At 47.6% G+C, this 15,514-nt stretch overlaps 1 long non-coding RNA gene across 1 annotated transcript; it reads left to right on the top strand.

The window, feature by feature from the left end:
* The first annotated feature begins 7,917 nt into the window (after nt 1–7,917).
* Nucleotides 7,918–9,498, top strand: LOC123162440 (uncharacterized). Its single transcript, XR_006481284.1, has 2 exons — nt 7,918–8,366; nt 9,008–9,498. It is a non-coding gene; the product is annotated as an uncharacterized lncRNA (long non-coding RNA).
* The last annotated feature ends 6,016 nt before the right edge of the window (nt 9,499–15,514 follow it).

Below are 15,514 nucleotides of genomic sequence, written 5' to 3'. Positions count from 1 at the left end.
GCCAATGCCCCCCCCCCCCTGTGCTAGCACCGCCGCTGTAATAGTCACTAGTCAAGGTTGAGTTGGAACATTTTTCTGTTGAGCAGCCACTGTAATAGCCACTAGTCAAGGTTGGGTTGGAATGTTGTTGTGTTGAGTAGCCACTGTAATAGTCACTAACAAGGTTGGATTGGAACGTTGTTGTGTTGAGCAGGTCATAGTTGCCACTAATGAAGTGTCGCCTGCAGTAAGTATCTGGGTCATTCTTTGCCGACATCCCAAGATGGTCGAGGAGCGTGAAAATCAAAATCCCATGAGATCAACCTTGTCAAGAACACCCAGATAGTTTAACACTCCACTCCTACGTTCGGTAGACTTTTTCCACATGATCTAAGGCAAAACTGGAGAGCTGGTCGACATTCTCTCATGGAGATTAGTGGACCTTTTCCCACAAAAACGTGTCACCTAATCTCAACCGTGTTGTACTAATCAGCAAATATATTCATCCCTAAGTCTATCCATCCTAATGCACACGTAACAACACGGATCAATTACAGCCTCACGATTAGGATCACTTAATTTGTCTAACCGTTAAGATTACTAGGTATGTGCCTTGCTACGGGAGCCAAATCTTGTAATGCAATAAGAACATATACGGGGATAAATACTCTTGTTTCCGAAAATGGTTTCTATAATGAAAATCGACGAGGAGGCTTGTTGTTTCCAAAAAAATACTGCCAAATTCTTCAGTTGGTAGGAATGTGGAATGCTACATCAACAGAACTAAATTGTATTAGAGGTGGAATAAATAATGACCTAATACACATTCTCATTCTAATGAGATGCATACTGTGTATGCAAAATTGGATTGTAAAAGAAATAGCACACTCCAACATCAACTGAGAGGAACTGCTATGCTAAAATCTGTGTCGCGTTGTACATCCACTATACGGATGTGACTTGCAATACCTTTGTGTTTAGCTACTGATCTAATGGACAATCCCCGATGCAAATGAATTATAAAGATTAGCTTCCCTCTTCAATTAAACAGGGCCCAATTCCGTCCTCTCTTCCGATTGTGCAGATGGTAAGTTCCGCCATGCCATAGCGTGTGATGTGGTGATTTTTCTTTAAGGCTAACTTAATGGACGATAATGCTTTGACAGTAGACAAGATGCAAGAGGGTCTGCATGTATAACTGGTTAGAATTTTTGGAGAGAGAAAACATATTAGAATTGGCTAACTTTTTTTTGAAGGGAGAATTGACTAACTTGGTGCAACTAAATAGCATTTCACATGTCAATGCCCACTGGGCAATGGCTACCATGTAGTAGTACGTACTACCCTGAAGAGTGCCATCGGTTGGTACATCTGCTGCTTAGCGAAGCTAGAACCTGTCCATCCTTCGTGTTCTTGGTCTTGGCGCAAAGGACGGTGGAGATGTGGCTGAACAGATGGACTGCATGGATACTGCGAAGAACGAGCAACGACCTCATGCAGACCAAGGCTCGCTAGCAGGTTGATGATGACCCACTCTAAAAGCAAAGATTGAGCGGATGCATTTACGCAGGGGCGGGCTCAGGATTTGAAGAGTGTGTATTCAAAATTTGATACACTATTATCAAAAGCCCAAAGCCTTGTTTTTGATACGTACAATTGACTATAGCATCATATTATAGTAACTGAATAATATACAAAACATATAAAATAACTTAATATTGCTAATGCCTGAGTGGGTTGAATAGTACCATGTTTTTTTTCGTCTAATTTTCTTTCGTCTGGTTTATTTTCGTTCGATTTATTTTCGTCTCACCTTCCATCATCATATCCTCATATTGATTTTTTTCAATCTTCCAATAAAAACTTTCTTAACATGTGTAAACTGAGTGCGGCTAATCTGCACCCGGGCTCATCTGCACCTCCGCTTAAAAAAAATTCAAAAAAAATACTAGAAAAATTCAAAAAATTCCAAATTTTTTTGTGGTGGTAGATAATTTGACGCGTGAGGTGCGCCCCAAAATTCATCTCATTTGAGCATCTGAGCAGCTCTCGGCAAAAAAGACAAAATCAGGGTCTGTAAAAATGTTCACTGTTCACACACTGTTTTGATCCGATTTGTCTTTTTTGCCAAGAGCTGCTCAGATGTCCAAATGATATGAATTTTGGGGCGCACCTCACGCGTCAAATTATCTACCACCACCAAAAAAAATTGGAATTTTTTGAATTTTTCTAGTATTTTTTTTGAATTTTTTTCTGAGAAGGAGCAGATGAGCCCGGGCACCGTTTTGAGTTTTCGGTGTATGTAAACTTTTCTAACCAGACATGTCACAAACGGGAAGGTACTAATATCACATTACCAAACAATAAAACCCAATTTTCATGAAAATCAATTCAAAATACTAACTTTCCTTTTTTTTGCATCAAAACTAGGACTTTATTTCAAAATCATTCGGTTACAATCTGCCTTTAGGCTAACATGAAGGAAATCGGGACTCTGGTCTAGCCAGCACTCCGTGCCCTCGATGGAGCAGGCACGTTGTGCACAAGTATGAGCCGGGCTATTGAACTCCCTGCTAATGTGGCGAACCGAAAAAAGAAATAAAACTAAGGACTATGTCGTCTAGTTCTCGTAAGATAGGCGCTGCAACCGAACGAGAATTGCCGCGCAAGCTCCATTGGGTGACCAGCTCCATGCTATCGACCTCCATAATCACATGTGACATCCCGCGTAGCTGAGCAAAGATCACACCCTCCCGAAAGGCTAGCAGTTCAGCAATGAATGGATCTGACACGCCATTGAGCGGCTTGCACCAAGCCCCAATGAAAGATAAATGGGACCGGGCCACACCACCAGCTCCGCCCGCTAGTGCATCCGGGAAAACCGAACCATCAGTGTTGATGGTAATCCACCCCGCGTCGGGGGGTCGCCAGCCCTGTCCCGCCTGCACCCTTGTGCGACGAGCAGGTAACTCCAATATAGAAAGAGATTCATGGATCCACTTGAGAGATTGGACGGGTTCATACCCCTCTTGCTCGTGAGTCCACTTGTTTCTTGATGTCCATATGGCATGCATGATTGTGATAATATTACATCTTGTATCATCTATGAACATAGGGTCCAACACAATATCACGCGCCCATGTTGATGGATGCAGCCGGGGTAGGTGAAGATCAAACCGCTCCATGGCCGCAATCCAAAACTGCTTCGCATGCGCACATGAGATAAGCGCATGCATCAAGTCTTCATCCATTGCTTGACAGATGTCACAGCGTCCGAGGGGTTTAATATTTCGATGCTTCAAGGTCAAGTAGTCTGGCAAGATGCCACGAAGAACTCTCCACCAAAAAACCCTGACTTTCGACACCACATGTAATTTCCAAAGTGCAGACCGCAACTGTTTATTTGCGGATGAAGTGTCCGTAATCGTCCCTTCCTCTAGAGAGCTTCTCTCATTGCGAGTCATAAGAGATCGATACGCTGATTTGACAGTATAGTTGCCTGACTTTTCAAGTGCCCACGCCAAAATATCTTCTCCTCCCGATCTGTTCAAAGGGATATTCAAAATGGCCTCAGCATCTGGTAGGAGAAAAGTTTGGCGAACAAGATCGACATTCCAGTTGCCTGTATACTCATCGATCAATTCCGATACGTGCTCGAGCGGGGCGGCTCCGAGACGACCGACAGGTTTCATAGTCACTGTATTGGGAATCCAAGGATCGTTCCAAAACGACGTGGAGGAACCATCACCGATCCGATGAATGAGCCCAGCTTCCAGAGCTGTTCTACCCGCAATGACCGCTCTCCAGGTTGCAGAAGCACCTTTAGGGATCGTTGCTTGGAGAAAACTTGTATGAGGATAATATTTACCTTTCAAAACCCGGGCGCAGAGAGAGCCAGGGTTTGTAAGGAGCCGCCAGCCTTGCTTGCCGAGCATGGCCAGGTTGAACACCTGAGGATCCCGAAACCCCATGCCTCCCTTGATCTTCGGCTGTGTCAATTTGTCCCAAGAGAGCCAGTGTAGGGATCGCTTGTCCAGAGAACTACCCCACCAGTACTTTGCCATAGGTGAAGTGATAGTCTTGCACACTTTTTTGGTCAACTGAAAGCAGCACATGCTGTATGTGGGGATTGCTTGCGCAATGGATTTAAGTAGCACTTCCCGCCCCGCACATGCTAGATAGCATTCTGACCAGCCACCAATCTTGCTGCGAATATGATCACCAATATGGTTGAAAGTACATCTAGTAACTCTCCCAATGGCCGTGGGCAGGCCCAAATAACGTTCAGAGAACGCCTCAACTGAGATGCCAAGTAGTTGCTTGAGGGTCGCTCGAAGGGGCTGCTCCACATTGCCACTGAAGAAGATGGAGCTCTTGTCTCGATTCACAGCTTGGCCGGAACAAGTTGCATAAATATGTAGAATCTCATTGAGCCAATCTGCACTTTGGGTATTAGCTTTGAGGAAAATGAGACTATCATCAGCGAATAAAAGGTGACTAACCCAAGGAGCATGAATGCTCACACGAATCCCCCTATCAATGCGTGCCCCACCAAAGTTATTGAGCATGGAAGTGAGACCTTGGGCGCAAATGAGAAAGAGATATGGAGATACTGGGCTTCCTTGCCGGAGCCCTCTGGATGGAGTGAAGTATGGTAGCAACTCTCCATTAACCTTGATGATGAATCTGACCGATGTAACACATTTCATAATAAGGCCAGTAAAGCGATCACCGAAGCCCAGTTTAACCAACATGGCTTCGAGATAATGCCATTCCACACGATCGTACGCTTTAAGCATATCTAGTTTGATGGCACAACTGAAATTCTTGCCCTTCTTCCTCCTTCTGATGGCATGAATGCACTCATAGGCCACTAGACATTGTCCGTGATTAAGCGGCCTGGAACAAAAGCACTTTGTTCCTCCCCGATGACTTCATCAAGGATAAGACGGAAACGATTGGCCACTGTCTTGACGGCAATTTTATACAATACAGGGCACAACGCTATTGGCCTATATTGTGAGATCTTCTGGGGATGATGGACTTTGGGGATCAAAGTAATTGCCGTGTCATTCAGCCCCACTGGTAATTCTCCACCATTCAGAAAACTCAAGATAGCCGTGGTGATATCCTCCCCAACGACATCCCAGTGTCGTTGGTAAAATCCCGCTGTAAAACCGTCGACACCTGGCGCTTTAGAAGGCGCCATATCAAACAATGCTTGTTTTACCTCGGCCGCCGTATACTCTCGTTCAAGTGTATGGTTCATTTCTTCGGTGACCCATGGTTGTACACATTGCAGCAACTCCTCCATCGGACTGTAGCCTTGTGATTGATATAGTGCTTGATAGAACTTTGTGATTTCCTCCTTTACATCAGTTGGATCACTGCTCACGTGGCCGTCTGCCAATTCCAATGAAGTAATGCGGTTGATCCTCTTACGTTGTCTAGCTTGTGCCTGGAAGTAGCTTGTGTTCCGGTCACCCGCGTGTAGCCACGGCACTCTAGACCTTCGTTTGAGCCAAATTTCCTCCTGCCGAAGAACTTCCCGTAATTGCGAGGCAACAACCTTCTCTTCATCGTTGGGGCCTCGTCCTACCGCAGCAGACCGGAGACGCTCGAGGCGTTTCTGAAGTTTACGCACTCGGCGCTCAATATTCCCAAACTCCTGTCGCCCCCATGTTCCCAGCTCACGCTGGACCACAGCAAGGGCATCCACAATGCCTTGCAGTCCTCCCCAGCCTGCACTCGCCTGCCACATCGCTCGCACCTTCTCATCATAGTCGGCATGTGATTGCCAAACATTTTCGTAGCGAAAGGAGTGGGCTGCCCGGGCCCAACCCGACGTTGCGTAGCTTGGCACTCGGTAAGCAAAAAACAGTGATCCGATTCAACACTGCTGATATGTTTAACATTTGAGAACTCAAACAGCTGCAGAAATTCGGCATTGGCAAAGGCCTTGTCAAGCCTTGCTTTCACGTTCATATTCCCTTGCTGTCTATTGTCCCATGTGAATGGTACACCTCGCCACCCCAAGTCTTGGAGCACGCAATCGGAAATTGCCTCGCGAAAGGCACGCATTTGAGCCTCCGGCCTTGCATGTATGCTGAAATGCTCATCCGCAGATAGGGTTTCGTTGAAGTCTCCCAGGCATAACCATGCCCTATGTGGGATAGCAAAAAGGGTGCGGAGAAACCGCCAATTGTGGTGGAGATTCTCTACTCGTGGCTCTCCATAGAAGCCAGTGAGACGCCAAGTCTTGTTATTTTGGCTGACCTTGACATCAATATGCCACTTGCTGAAATTCTCCAAAGTAACTTCAACATCCTTTGTCCAAAACAGACCGATCCCTCCGCTCAAACCGTCGCTGTCGACGGCATAACAGCCGGAGAATCCTAATGTAAACTTCAAATCTTCCACACGTTTTCCCCTGATCTTTGTCTCCATGACAAAAAGCAGGGTGGGGCCTTCTTGCTTCACAAGCTTGTGAAGCTCTCGAACTGTCCCAGGGTTCCCAAGCCCTCGACAGTTCCAGCTCATGGCGTTCATTGGCTTGGGCAGGGCTGACTAACAGCCGCTGCCGATGATTCAGAAGGTGGTGGGGTAGGCCTCTTCTTCTTCGGTTCCCTTTCAGGGAAGGTGTCATTCAGATTTTCTTTGCCATAAGCTGTAGGGTCAGAGAGATCCTTTCCCTTCGTACCGTGGCCAGCAACCTCGCCATGTTCTGTGATAGCCAACGGCTGGTGCTCCACTCTGCAATAGACTTGGGCGGCCTGCGGTCCGCCTTTGCGTTTTTGTGGCGCCGGGGTTTTGACGGGAGAGGTCACCTCCGGCCCACCCTTCTGGTGGGAGCTAGACGACTGGGATTCCTTTGTGCTTGGCTGGTACTGGCTTCGATCCCTCGTCGGGTTCTCTCCGGAATTTGCCTTCCTGCGATCCTCCGGTGCCCGTAGGGAGGAGTTGAATGGAAGATCGCCCTTCTCATCCCTAGTCCCGGGGGTCGGACAGAAGGGGTCTGCATGACCCAGACGACCACACGAGAAACAAAAGTGTGGAATCTGCTCATATTCAATATCATAGCGATCCGTGCTCTTCCTTTTCACCGAATTGATTAAGATCCATCTACGTAGGGGTTTTTGCACTTCCAAGGTGACTCGTGCACGTAGGAATCCTCTCACTGGATCAATCTGGACAATGGAGGCAGTCTTGTCAATCTGCCTGGCTATAGCCAAGCATCTAGTGTCGTTCCTCAGATTATAGGGTAGATTAACTACCCGAGCCCAAACTGGCAATTTGTCAAACTTCAACTCTGAAGGTTGCATATGATCCTCAAATTCCTCCAGGATTACTGCATGTTTGTTGATGTGCCATGGAGACCCTTCCCAGACGCGGTCCCGATCACGTTTAGTCTCAAATTCAGCAGCAAACATGTTCTCTCCGAGAGGACGGAAAGACAGACCTCTAGGGTTTCCCCAGGCTGGGCGTAGCGCGTTCGTTATAGTCTGTATGTGGTACAGGTTCCTGAACAGCACCTTGCCCGCCAGGAGCCACTTAGGCGGAGCACCCTCGTCGGAGTCGTCGATCACCAGGGGAGTCGCTTCCTCCTCGGAGATGTCCAATTTGCCGAGCGCTTCCTCCATCTGCGCTCGAGCCGAGCGAGGGGAGAGAGCGCCACCACCACGCCGTCCGTTCCCCGCGGACGCTGAAGCCATCCTGTTGCAGACCGCCGCTGCGCCCCGCCGATTAGATCCACGGGCGCCGTTGAGTCTACCGAACCCTAATCGCCGCCAAGGGGTATTAGGGTTTCGAGGAAAGTACTATAAATACTAACTTTCCTAACACATCGATTCTTGCCTTTCTTAATCTTTCTACTCCTAATCTTCTCTACTTCGTAAGTCGTTCATTCGTACCTCTGCCCCATCGATCGAACTCCCCATCCCTCGCCGATTTTTATTCCCGTGCAACCGGTGAAAGAAAAAAAAAATCCTCCCCAGCGCTCACACCCCACCCCCATTACCCTCCTGGCAGCGATGCCGCCCCCGTTCCCCTCGGACGCCATGGCGGCCGCAGCCCTCCCGATCCTCCTCTGCACGCATCGTCGCCTGCAACACCGCTAACCACGGTCTCCACTGGCGTCGTGATGGTAGCGACCTCCACTCAGAGCCGTCCGCCGTTGGGCCCTTATACCCCCTCCCGAAGGGATCCGGCCTCCACCACTGCGTGCGACGGGATCCACCACGGACAAGGGAACGGCCGCGCTTGGGCGTCGGGATGTGGTCGTCGCGTGGCGTGGCATGATCTAGGCTCTGGAGTTGGTCGATGACCTGGAGTTCGCCATTGTACCGCCCAGAGGCCTCCACCAACAACAAGGACAACGCCAGAAACTGGTAATCGTCATCGCGGAACCATGGTTCCCGCCCTCGGTCGTCCAATGTCTTTCTCGTCTGCCGACCTCCGCCGGTGGCGACCAGAACGGCGGCCCGTAGCAGCCCCCCGAAGCACCGGTGCACCACCACGACGACAGAACCTTGTTGCTGCTGCTCGGCATGGATGGCGGCCCCTCCAAGAGATGGATAAGCTCTCGTGATCCCCACTCCACATCCCTCATCCCTTGAATTCGCATCCCCTCCCATCTCGGTCCCGCCAATGATCTGATCCGGAAGCCGGCCACGATCCAATCCCCTGAATTCCTATCCGCCCCCGTCTCTCGTCTAGCCGCCTCCATCTTAGGTGTGGCAGCGCTGCTAACGTCTTGCAGGTTCGGCCTTCCTCGTCTCCATGCTCGGCCGACGAGGTGGTCTTCGTCTCGAGCCGTGGCGGGGTGTTTCTGGTTGTGCTACTGTTCCTCCTGAAATGAGGAGGGGTAGTGCCTGCTGCGGCTCAGCAGGATAGCATAAGCTTGCCCATTTTCTTTTGTGTTTGAATCAAATCTGCTGGTTCTCAGTTTTATATGCACGTACCAATCTTGGTCTTCTGTATGCAGGGTACACTCTTGATGGCTGATGATGTTTCACAACTTCTTCTGCAGATTTTCATAATACCGAGGGAAATATTGCGTTGGAACGATCCCGGGTCGGCGGGGGCGGCCAGACCAGGTGGCAAATGCGGTGCACAAGTTGAGGAGCGAAGGTAAAGAGGAGAGGCCACGACAACCCGAGCAGCGGCGAGGGGATGGAGCAGCAGCTGCGCAGCTGCGTCGACCCGAGCAGTTGCGAGAGCGAATGAAGCTGCGGTTGCACGGACAAGCTTATGGAGGTGTCAGTATGCACGCACACGTCCCTGATTTGGAGCACGCCTCTGGCCTGGTAGGATTCTCGCTCTGCCTCGACCTCAAGGGCGTTCGTCTATCTGTGTCATGCTCGGGACGATGCACTAATGCAGGGTGTGGTTCTTCAGATTTTCTTTGTCTTTTTCTTGGTATGTATATCTCTGAATCTTGTGAGCCGTGATTTTCATGCTGCCCATTGTGTCATGTATAATGATTCTTCTTATTATTTTTGAATGGCATAATTATTCTTATTGAGGCACTGCCGCTGCCTAATTTGCTTACAGAAATAACATACTAATTAATACAGGGAGAGAGTACGATTTTTTAACACAATCTGCAGTACCCGTGAGCCTGCCCATAGGTAGATATGGATACATTTTGTAGCTTCCATTCTTGTTTTCTCTCATTGAAATTATGGATTTGGAAACTAATCATGGAGTGTCTAGATTGCCTGCTATATTACCAAGTGCGCTGAAGGAAAAGCTGATGCCACTGTTGATGACCACTTTAGGTGATATAATTCATGTTTGCTTTGTTGTTTCAGTAACTTCCTGTAGCATATTGGTTCCATCTTTTTTTCTGCATCATGGTACATTATTCTCATCTTGATATATATCATTTGGTCAACTAGAGATTTGAGTGCAGGGTAGAATTCTTGGTTGATTTTAGAGTTTCGTTGTTGATTAGTTAGCCAACAGACTTTTATGAAATTCAAGGCGTCATTTAGTGTACTATATGTCATATTTGTCTTATTTCTATACTCACAATATTTCCACATCATCTGAACAAATGATGCTAAATTGATATAATCATTTTGGATAAGTGTCATCTTCTCAATGCTGAACAGCCAAAATATATACATAGTGAGCAGTCCGCTGCACGTTAGATCCAGCCTCCCTCCCTTGACACCATTCTTCTTACTTATATTATTTCTTTGAAAAATATCTTTAGTTTTATTTTCTAGCTACTTCAATTCATTCGTATATGGTTAGTTCCATCTCACTACGAGGATGATCCGTGGCTGGTCGCGGACGATCACCTGCGAGGACGATTCATGGCTGGTTGGGGATGGTCAGTTCCATCACACTGCGAGGAGATGATTCATGGCCGGTCGGGGATGGTCACCTGCGGTAGCACGAGTACCTCCTCCATATCCTCCCTATACTAGCAGCCTTGGCGATGAAAATGACAGCCAGGAGAATCCCTCCTTCACACCTCTTTTTCATCTCTGTCAGATTGTCCTCTCCAGCAAGGTGTCTATGCATGAATCATATTTATGATTTTTTTGCATTTTTAACAATTAATATAGATTTTTGTACCCACGGCCAACCTTAATACTGGACCTCAAGAGGGGCATGTGGCCAACCATGCCGGAGGACGCAGAGGAGTTGTTTGGGAATGTTATCATCAGAGGACCCAAGAAGCAGCCCACCACGGATGCATGGACCAACCACGCAAGTCCATTGTGAGTTTGATGCTTCTCATGTGTTCACTGTGGTGCAATGAAGATCTGATGGGCAATGGTCTCATGACATTTCCTTTCTGAAAACTTAAATTTATAGCTTGCAATCCATCTGTGGCGAGGGTTCATGACAGACAAGCCAATAGATTTGGGGGTCCACTTCCCGGTGAAACAAATGTTCATTGCCGACAATACGAAGACGATGATTGGTACAATGAGGTGCATACATTAGAATTTTTATTCTTCTCTCTCCATGTCTATGTTTGTGCTTGATCAAATGTCCACTTAATGATTTTAGTTGTACAAAGTCCTAAGCTGGTCTCACTATGTCGTACCAGTGGCGGACACAGGGGGCCAGCAGGGGCCCTGGCCGCCCCCCCTCCCCCCTAACACCATGATTTTGCATGTAATTTGCTATGACCAATGGCAAAATTAGTACTAATTTGCTGCTAAAAATCTATTTTTCAACACTTTGGCCCTCCCCAACCTGTTTTAGTAGCACTTGGCCTCCCTTATAGATATTTTCTGGCTCCGCCACTGGTTCGTACTCGTATCACACCGTGGGAAGGTTATGGGCAAGGTGGTTGAGCTTGATGCCAATGAGTTGGAGGTTATTGCTTTGGCGACACCAAAGGCCGTTCACGTGAAGAGGAGATGTGCCTGGTGATGAGAAGTCTTAGACCACCGGTGAGTTTTGCTTCCTATCAGTTCAGCAGTGTGTGTACATGTTCAGAATTGTTGGCTATAAACACTTGAATTGTCTCCAATCATGTACTTCAGGTTCTACCATCTTCCATATTTACCATGTTTTGTCACTTAACAAAATTTTACATAACAAAATTATCATTCAGTATTAAGAATTTACATTTACCATAAGAAATGGCAAACTCGTAGGTATTTCAATCTAGAAATTACAATGCAATGTTCAGGGAAGATGGCGAACTTCTAATTAGCGGTAACTTTATTCCATTGAAACCGAAAGATATGGATGCGCCATGATAATGAGTGTTAGGGGGTTGGACGGCACGACGTAAAAAGATATCATTTTTACTAAATAACTTCATTTTCTGCAGAAACTTCCTTGCACTAAACTTACAATATTGGCTTCTCCAAATGTACATAAGCTATTAGCTCTTAGCTCTATTTAATTCCACTCATATTTACGAAAGTGCTCTTTTCATCCCGAGTTCACGAGATCCCTGATGAACAGTAAAATCCAAAAAATTCTGGATTTAAAGATCAATGAAAGTTTTAACTTCCTGCAATTTTTGTCGATGAAATAACATTGGTGGACGTCTAGACAAAAAGAAAAAAAATCGATACTCCAAAATGCTTCCAAGAACAAATCTTTTGGAGCGTCGATTTTTTTTGCCCAGACCTACACGAATGTCATTTCATCAAAAACATTTGCAAGAAGTTAAAACTTTCATAAATGTTTATAAAAAAATCAGTTTTTTTATTTTATTATTGTGTTTTCGGATTTTAATGTTCGTCAATGAGCATGTGAGCTCGGGTTCAAATACTCCACGTCCTCATATTTATTCCTATTCTCCTTTTGTCATTTTTTACATCTAGGCATATAGTGTTTTGCTATGTCTCAAAGTTTTACCTTTCTAAAAGTGATATGTGTTTATATTTTGTGGATATTTTTGTTGCTGGTATATGTTCTCAAGTGATAATCATCATATCTTGTCAATCTCTATGTTATGAGAGGTATACAAATATAATCGGATATAAATTTGATAGTATGCTACCTCGGCCAATATACTGCTTCATGTGAATGTTTCTCGTTCTCAAAAGTGCACTATATCTGGCCTCTCTGGCCACGAAGGCTGCAAGGTTGCACCTTGGAGCTCAAAATTTGGTGTCTTCGCATTGAAGGATCCAATCCATCGACTTTGGAGTTTGAACATGTCACTTGTGATGGGGAGAGGAAGAGATGACTTGGATACACTGGACAATGAGTGTGTTAGCAGCATGGTGGCTCAGGACTGTGCAAGTTGTAGTAGCCCCTTCCCTTATAAATGTTTTGTTTTGATTGGAAGCACCTTATAATTTAGTTAATACTATATGGATTTCATTTACATCGTCCGTCCAAGTATGCGAGGCCCATGAGACGGCCATTAATTACTTCTCTTTTTCTCAGTATTTTGATAGGGGACCTATGTATATGGAAGGAGTTAGTATCATGTAAATCGTATCACCAATTTAAGGATCCTCATGTTTTCTTACTTTTCAATACTTATTTGTGATTTTGTTCACAAGTTTTCAATTTCATTCTGTAGAATGAAGATTATATTTTTTTTTGTCCATGTAGAGGATACAAGACATCATATTAAGTAATCAATTAATGAAATAGTGAATTAGCTTATGTATGTGTATGTTTATGCCTCGCTCTTTGTCCCTCCTAGCGAGATGGCGACCATAAGGATGGTTGTCTTCGGGTGTCCCCCAACGTGGTTGACGGGTTGGCGGTGTGAGGAAATGCGTGACTATGGAGGGAGCTCAACAATTGGGCTACAATGACAGAAAGAAAGGATGTTATGGGAAGAGAGTGGTTGATTGCAAATGAAGTGTTAGCTATGTTGCAGCGATTGTTCACACAGCTGAATTTTGGAGAGCCTACCGGCCGTCCGCTTGATGTCCAAACATGCCCAAATACACAAGGGAGAAATGAGCTTCGACCTTGAAGACAACTTTAGTCATTTGTTTAATTCATTTATATGCATTGTATTGTAGTCCATAGTAACGCACGGGCGGTCTACTAGTATACAGTAAATGTCATATAACTTTTTTGTAAGGACTTTTGTCATCGCTAGTACAATTCAAATTACAGAAAACGGATTGTAGCCTAAATGAATGTCCACGCAGATATTCTCTCGTTTAACTACAAATCTTTATGTTAAGTATGGTTACTTATTGGTAAGGCATTTTTGTTTGTGACAACGGATCAAGGACTTCTATACTAATTTATATCGTTCTCTCTTGCACTCTTTATTCATGAGTATCTATATTTCTCGAAACAGGCTTTCGTCCCGCTTTACATATAAAGCAACAATCGAATAAAGTACATGGCTGAACGATACAACATGGTGAGGTAGCCCTCTTACAAAGCCGATCCAGAACAATCGGATCACGCAGAACGCACACGATTACGCGACCACCAAATAACCTAGTACACCTAAGCTCCACGACAACGCCCTCAAGAGCGAGACCGATGCAGAGTGTTGTCGCTGCCGAGTCCGCAATGGACAAAGGTCTTCAACCGGAACCTTGACATAGAGAGAAGAACCTCGACGACGTCTTTAGGAAGAGCACGACACCCACTGGTGCCGTCATCGTCGATGCAGCGCGGAGCTTTTGCCCGGCAACTCACCCGTGCCACCACCAGGACAAGCGCGATGAGGCCAAATCCCCATATCCGGATCAGGGCGTCACCCGTGTGAGAGCAAGGAGCACACCCGAGCAACCATCGCTACACCTCCCGTCGCCCACACAACCAGGGAAGAGAGCCATATCCGCCATGATGGTACCTGCCGGGGAGCCAACCATGCGGACTGCCATTCGGGGCCATCAACCTAGCATCCCTGTCGCGAGACACTACACATCATTCACTTCACGGTGCACTCAACCACGGTAGGAAGAGCATATCCACTCCTAGGCCGACATCAGTCATCGAGTGTGGGTAGGCGCCTCCATCGTTGGAGGCACCCACACTTGTGTCCTCAGCCAATCGCGGTGTATTGAGAGGACACGACTACGTGATTGCCGACGGCCATCCGCGAGCACGCCCCAAGCCCTGGCCCAAGCTAGCCCGCACGACATGTCCGCGTCATCGGCGCCGATCCATGCACCGATGCAATGATAACCCGACCGTCACCACCGACCACAGCACCACCCGGACCACAACCAACCTCCCCTACTCGGGGTGAGAGCCCCGACCCACCTCGGGCCCCAAGCTGGTCCGCCCGAGCACAAGCCCCATGTCGAAGACACCGAACCGGCTCCTCTACCGTGCAGTGAGCACGGCAGGGACGCTACAGTACCCTGCCTTTGGGCATCTATCAGCTGTTAGATGCAGTATAAATGGCTCAGATCTATTTGCTACAGCGCGCAAACAGTGCAAATGCTACAGAACCGAAACAATACATTCCGCTACAGTGTGCAAACAGTAATTCCGGCTACAGTTCACCCTGGCGTGCCTTCTGTATTTAGAGGAGCCGGTTCCCGTCGCGCGTGCCGCTGGTACCACACCCGGCACCCGCCAAGCCCCACACACCGCTAGCTCAAACATAGGAGAAGAGAAGGCTGCACCACCATCCTGCGCCTCCTGCCAGAACACAAGCACGCACCACCAACCCCAGTTAGCCCAGCCACACGAACTGCGGACCACCCCCGCCACCGACCACCGCCTCTGAAGCACAGCAGGGCCGCCAGCCTGCGTTACCCTCAGCCTCGCCATCGGTAGGCCGCCGGGCACCAGATCTGGGTGAAGCCCTCACCGTCGCCATAGCCAATTGCCATGCGAGCCACCACCAGCCGCCTTCAGCCACCATTGCAAAGGACACAGCAGAGGCCTCCGGCCCACACCGAGCGCAACCCCCATCGTTTGCAACCACCGGGAACTAGATCGGGCCAGATTCTGATCTGCCCCCAAATCCCCGCGCAGGCACACCCCTCCTTCGCGAAGCCCTCCAGGACGCCAGCCACCCGCGCCACACCGTCGCAGGAAACACAGACTGTCAGCGCCTCGCCAAGCCCCACGCCCCACGCACCGTCCTGGCGCAAGGGAGGCCGCCCCGCCA

The sequence above is a fragment of the Triticum aestivum genome, chromosome 7B, assembly GCF_018294505.1.
Source record: "Triticum aestivum cultivar Chinese Spring chromosome 7B, IWGSC CS RefSeq v2.1, whole genome shotgun sequence".
Lineage (NCBI taxonomy): Eukaryota > Viridiplantae > Streptophyta > Magnoliopsida > Poales > Poaceae > Triticum > Triticum aestivum.
Note: the sequence above shows the minus strand (reverse complement) of the source record. Positions and strands in the feature narration are given on the sequence as shown.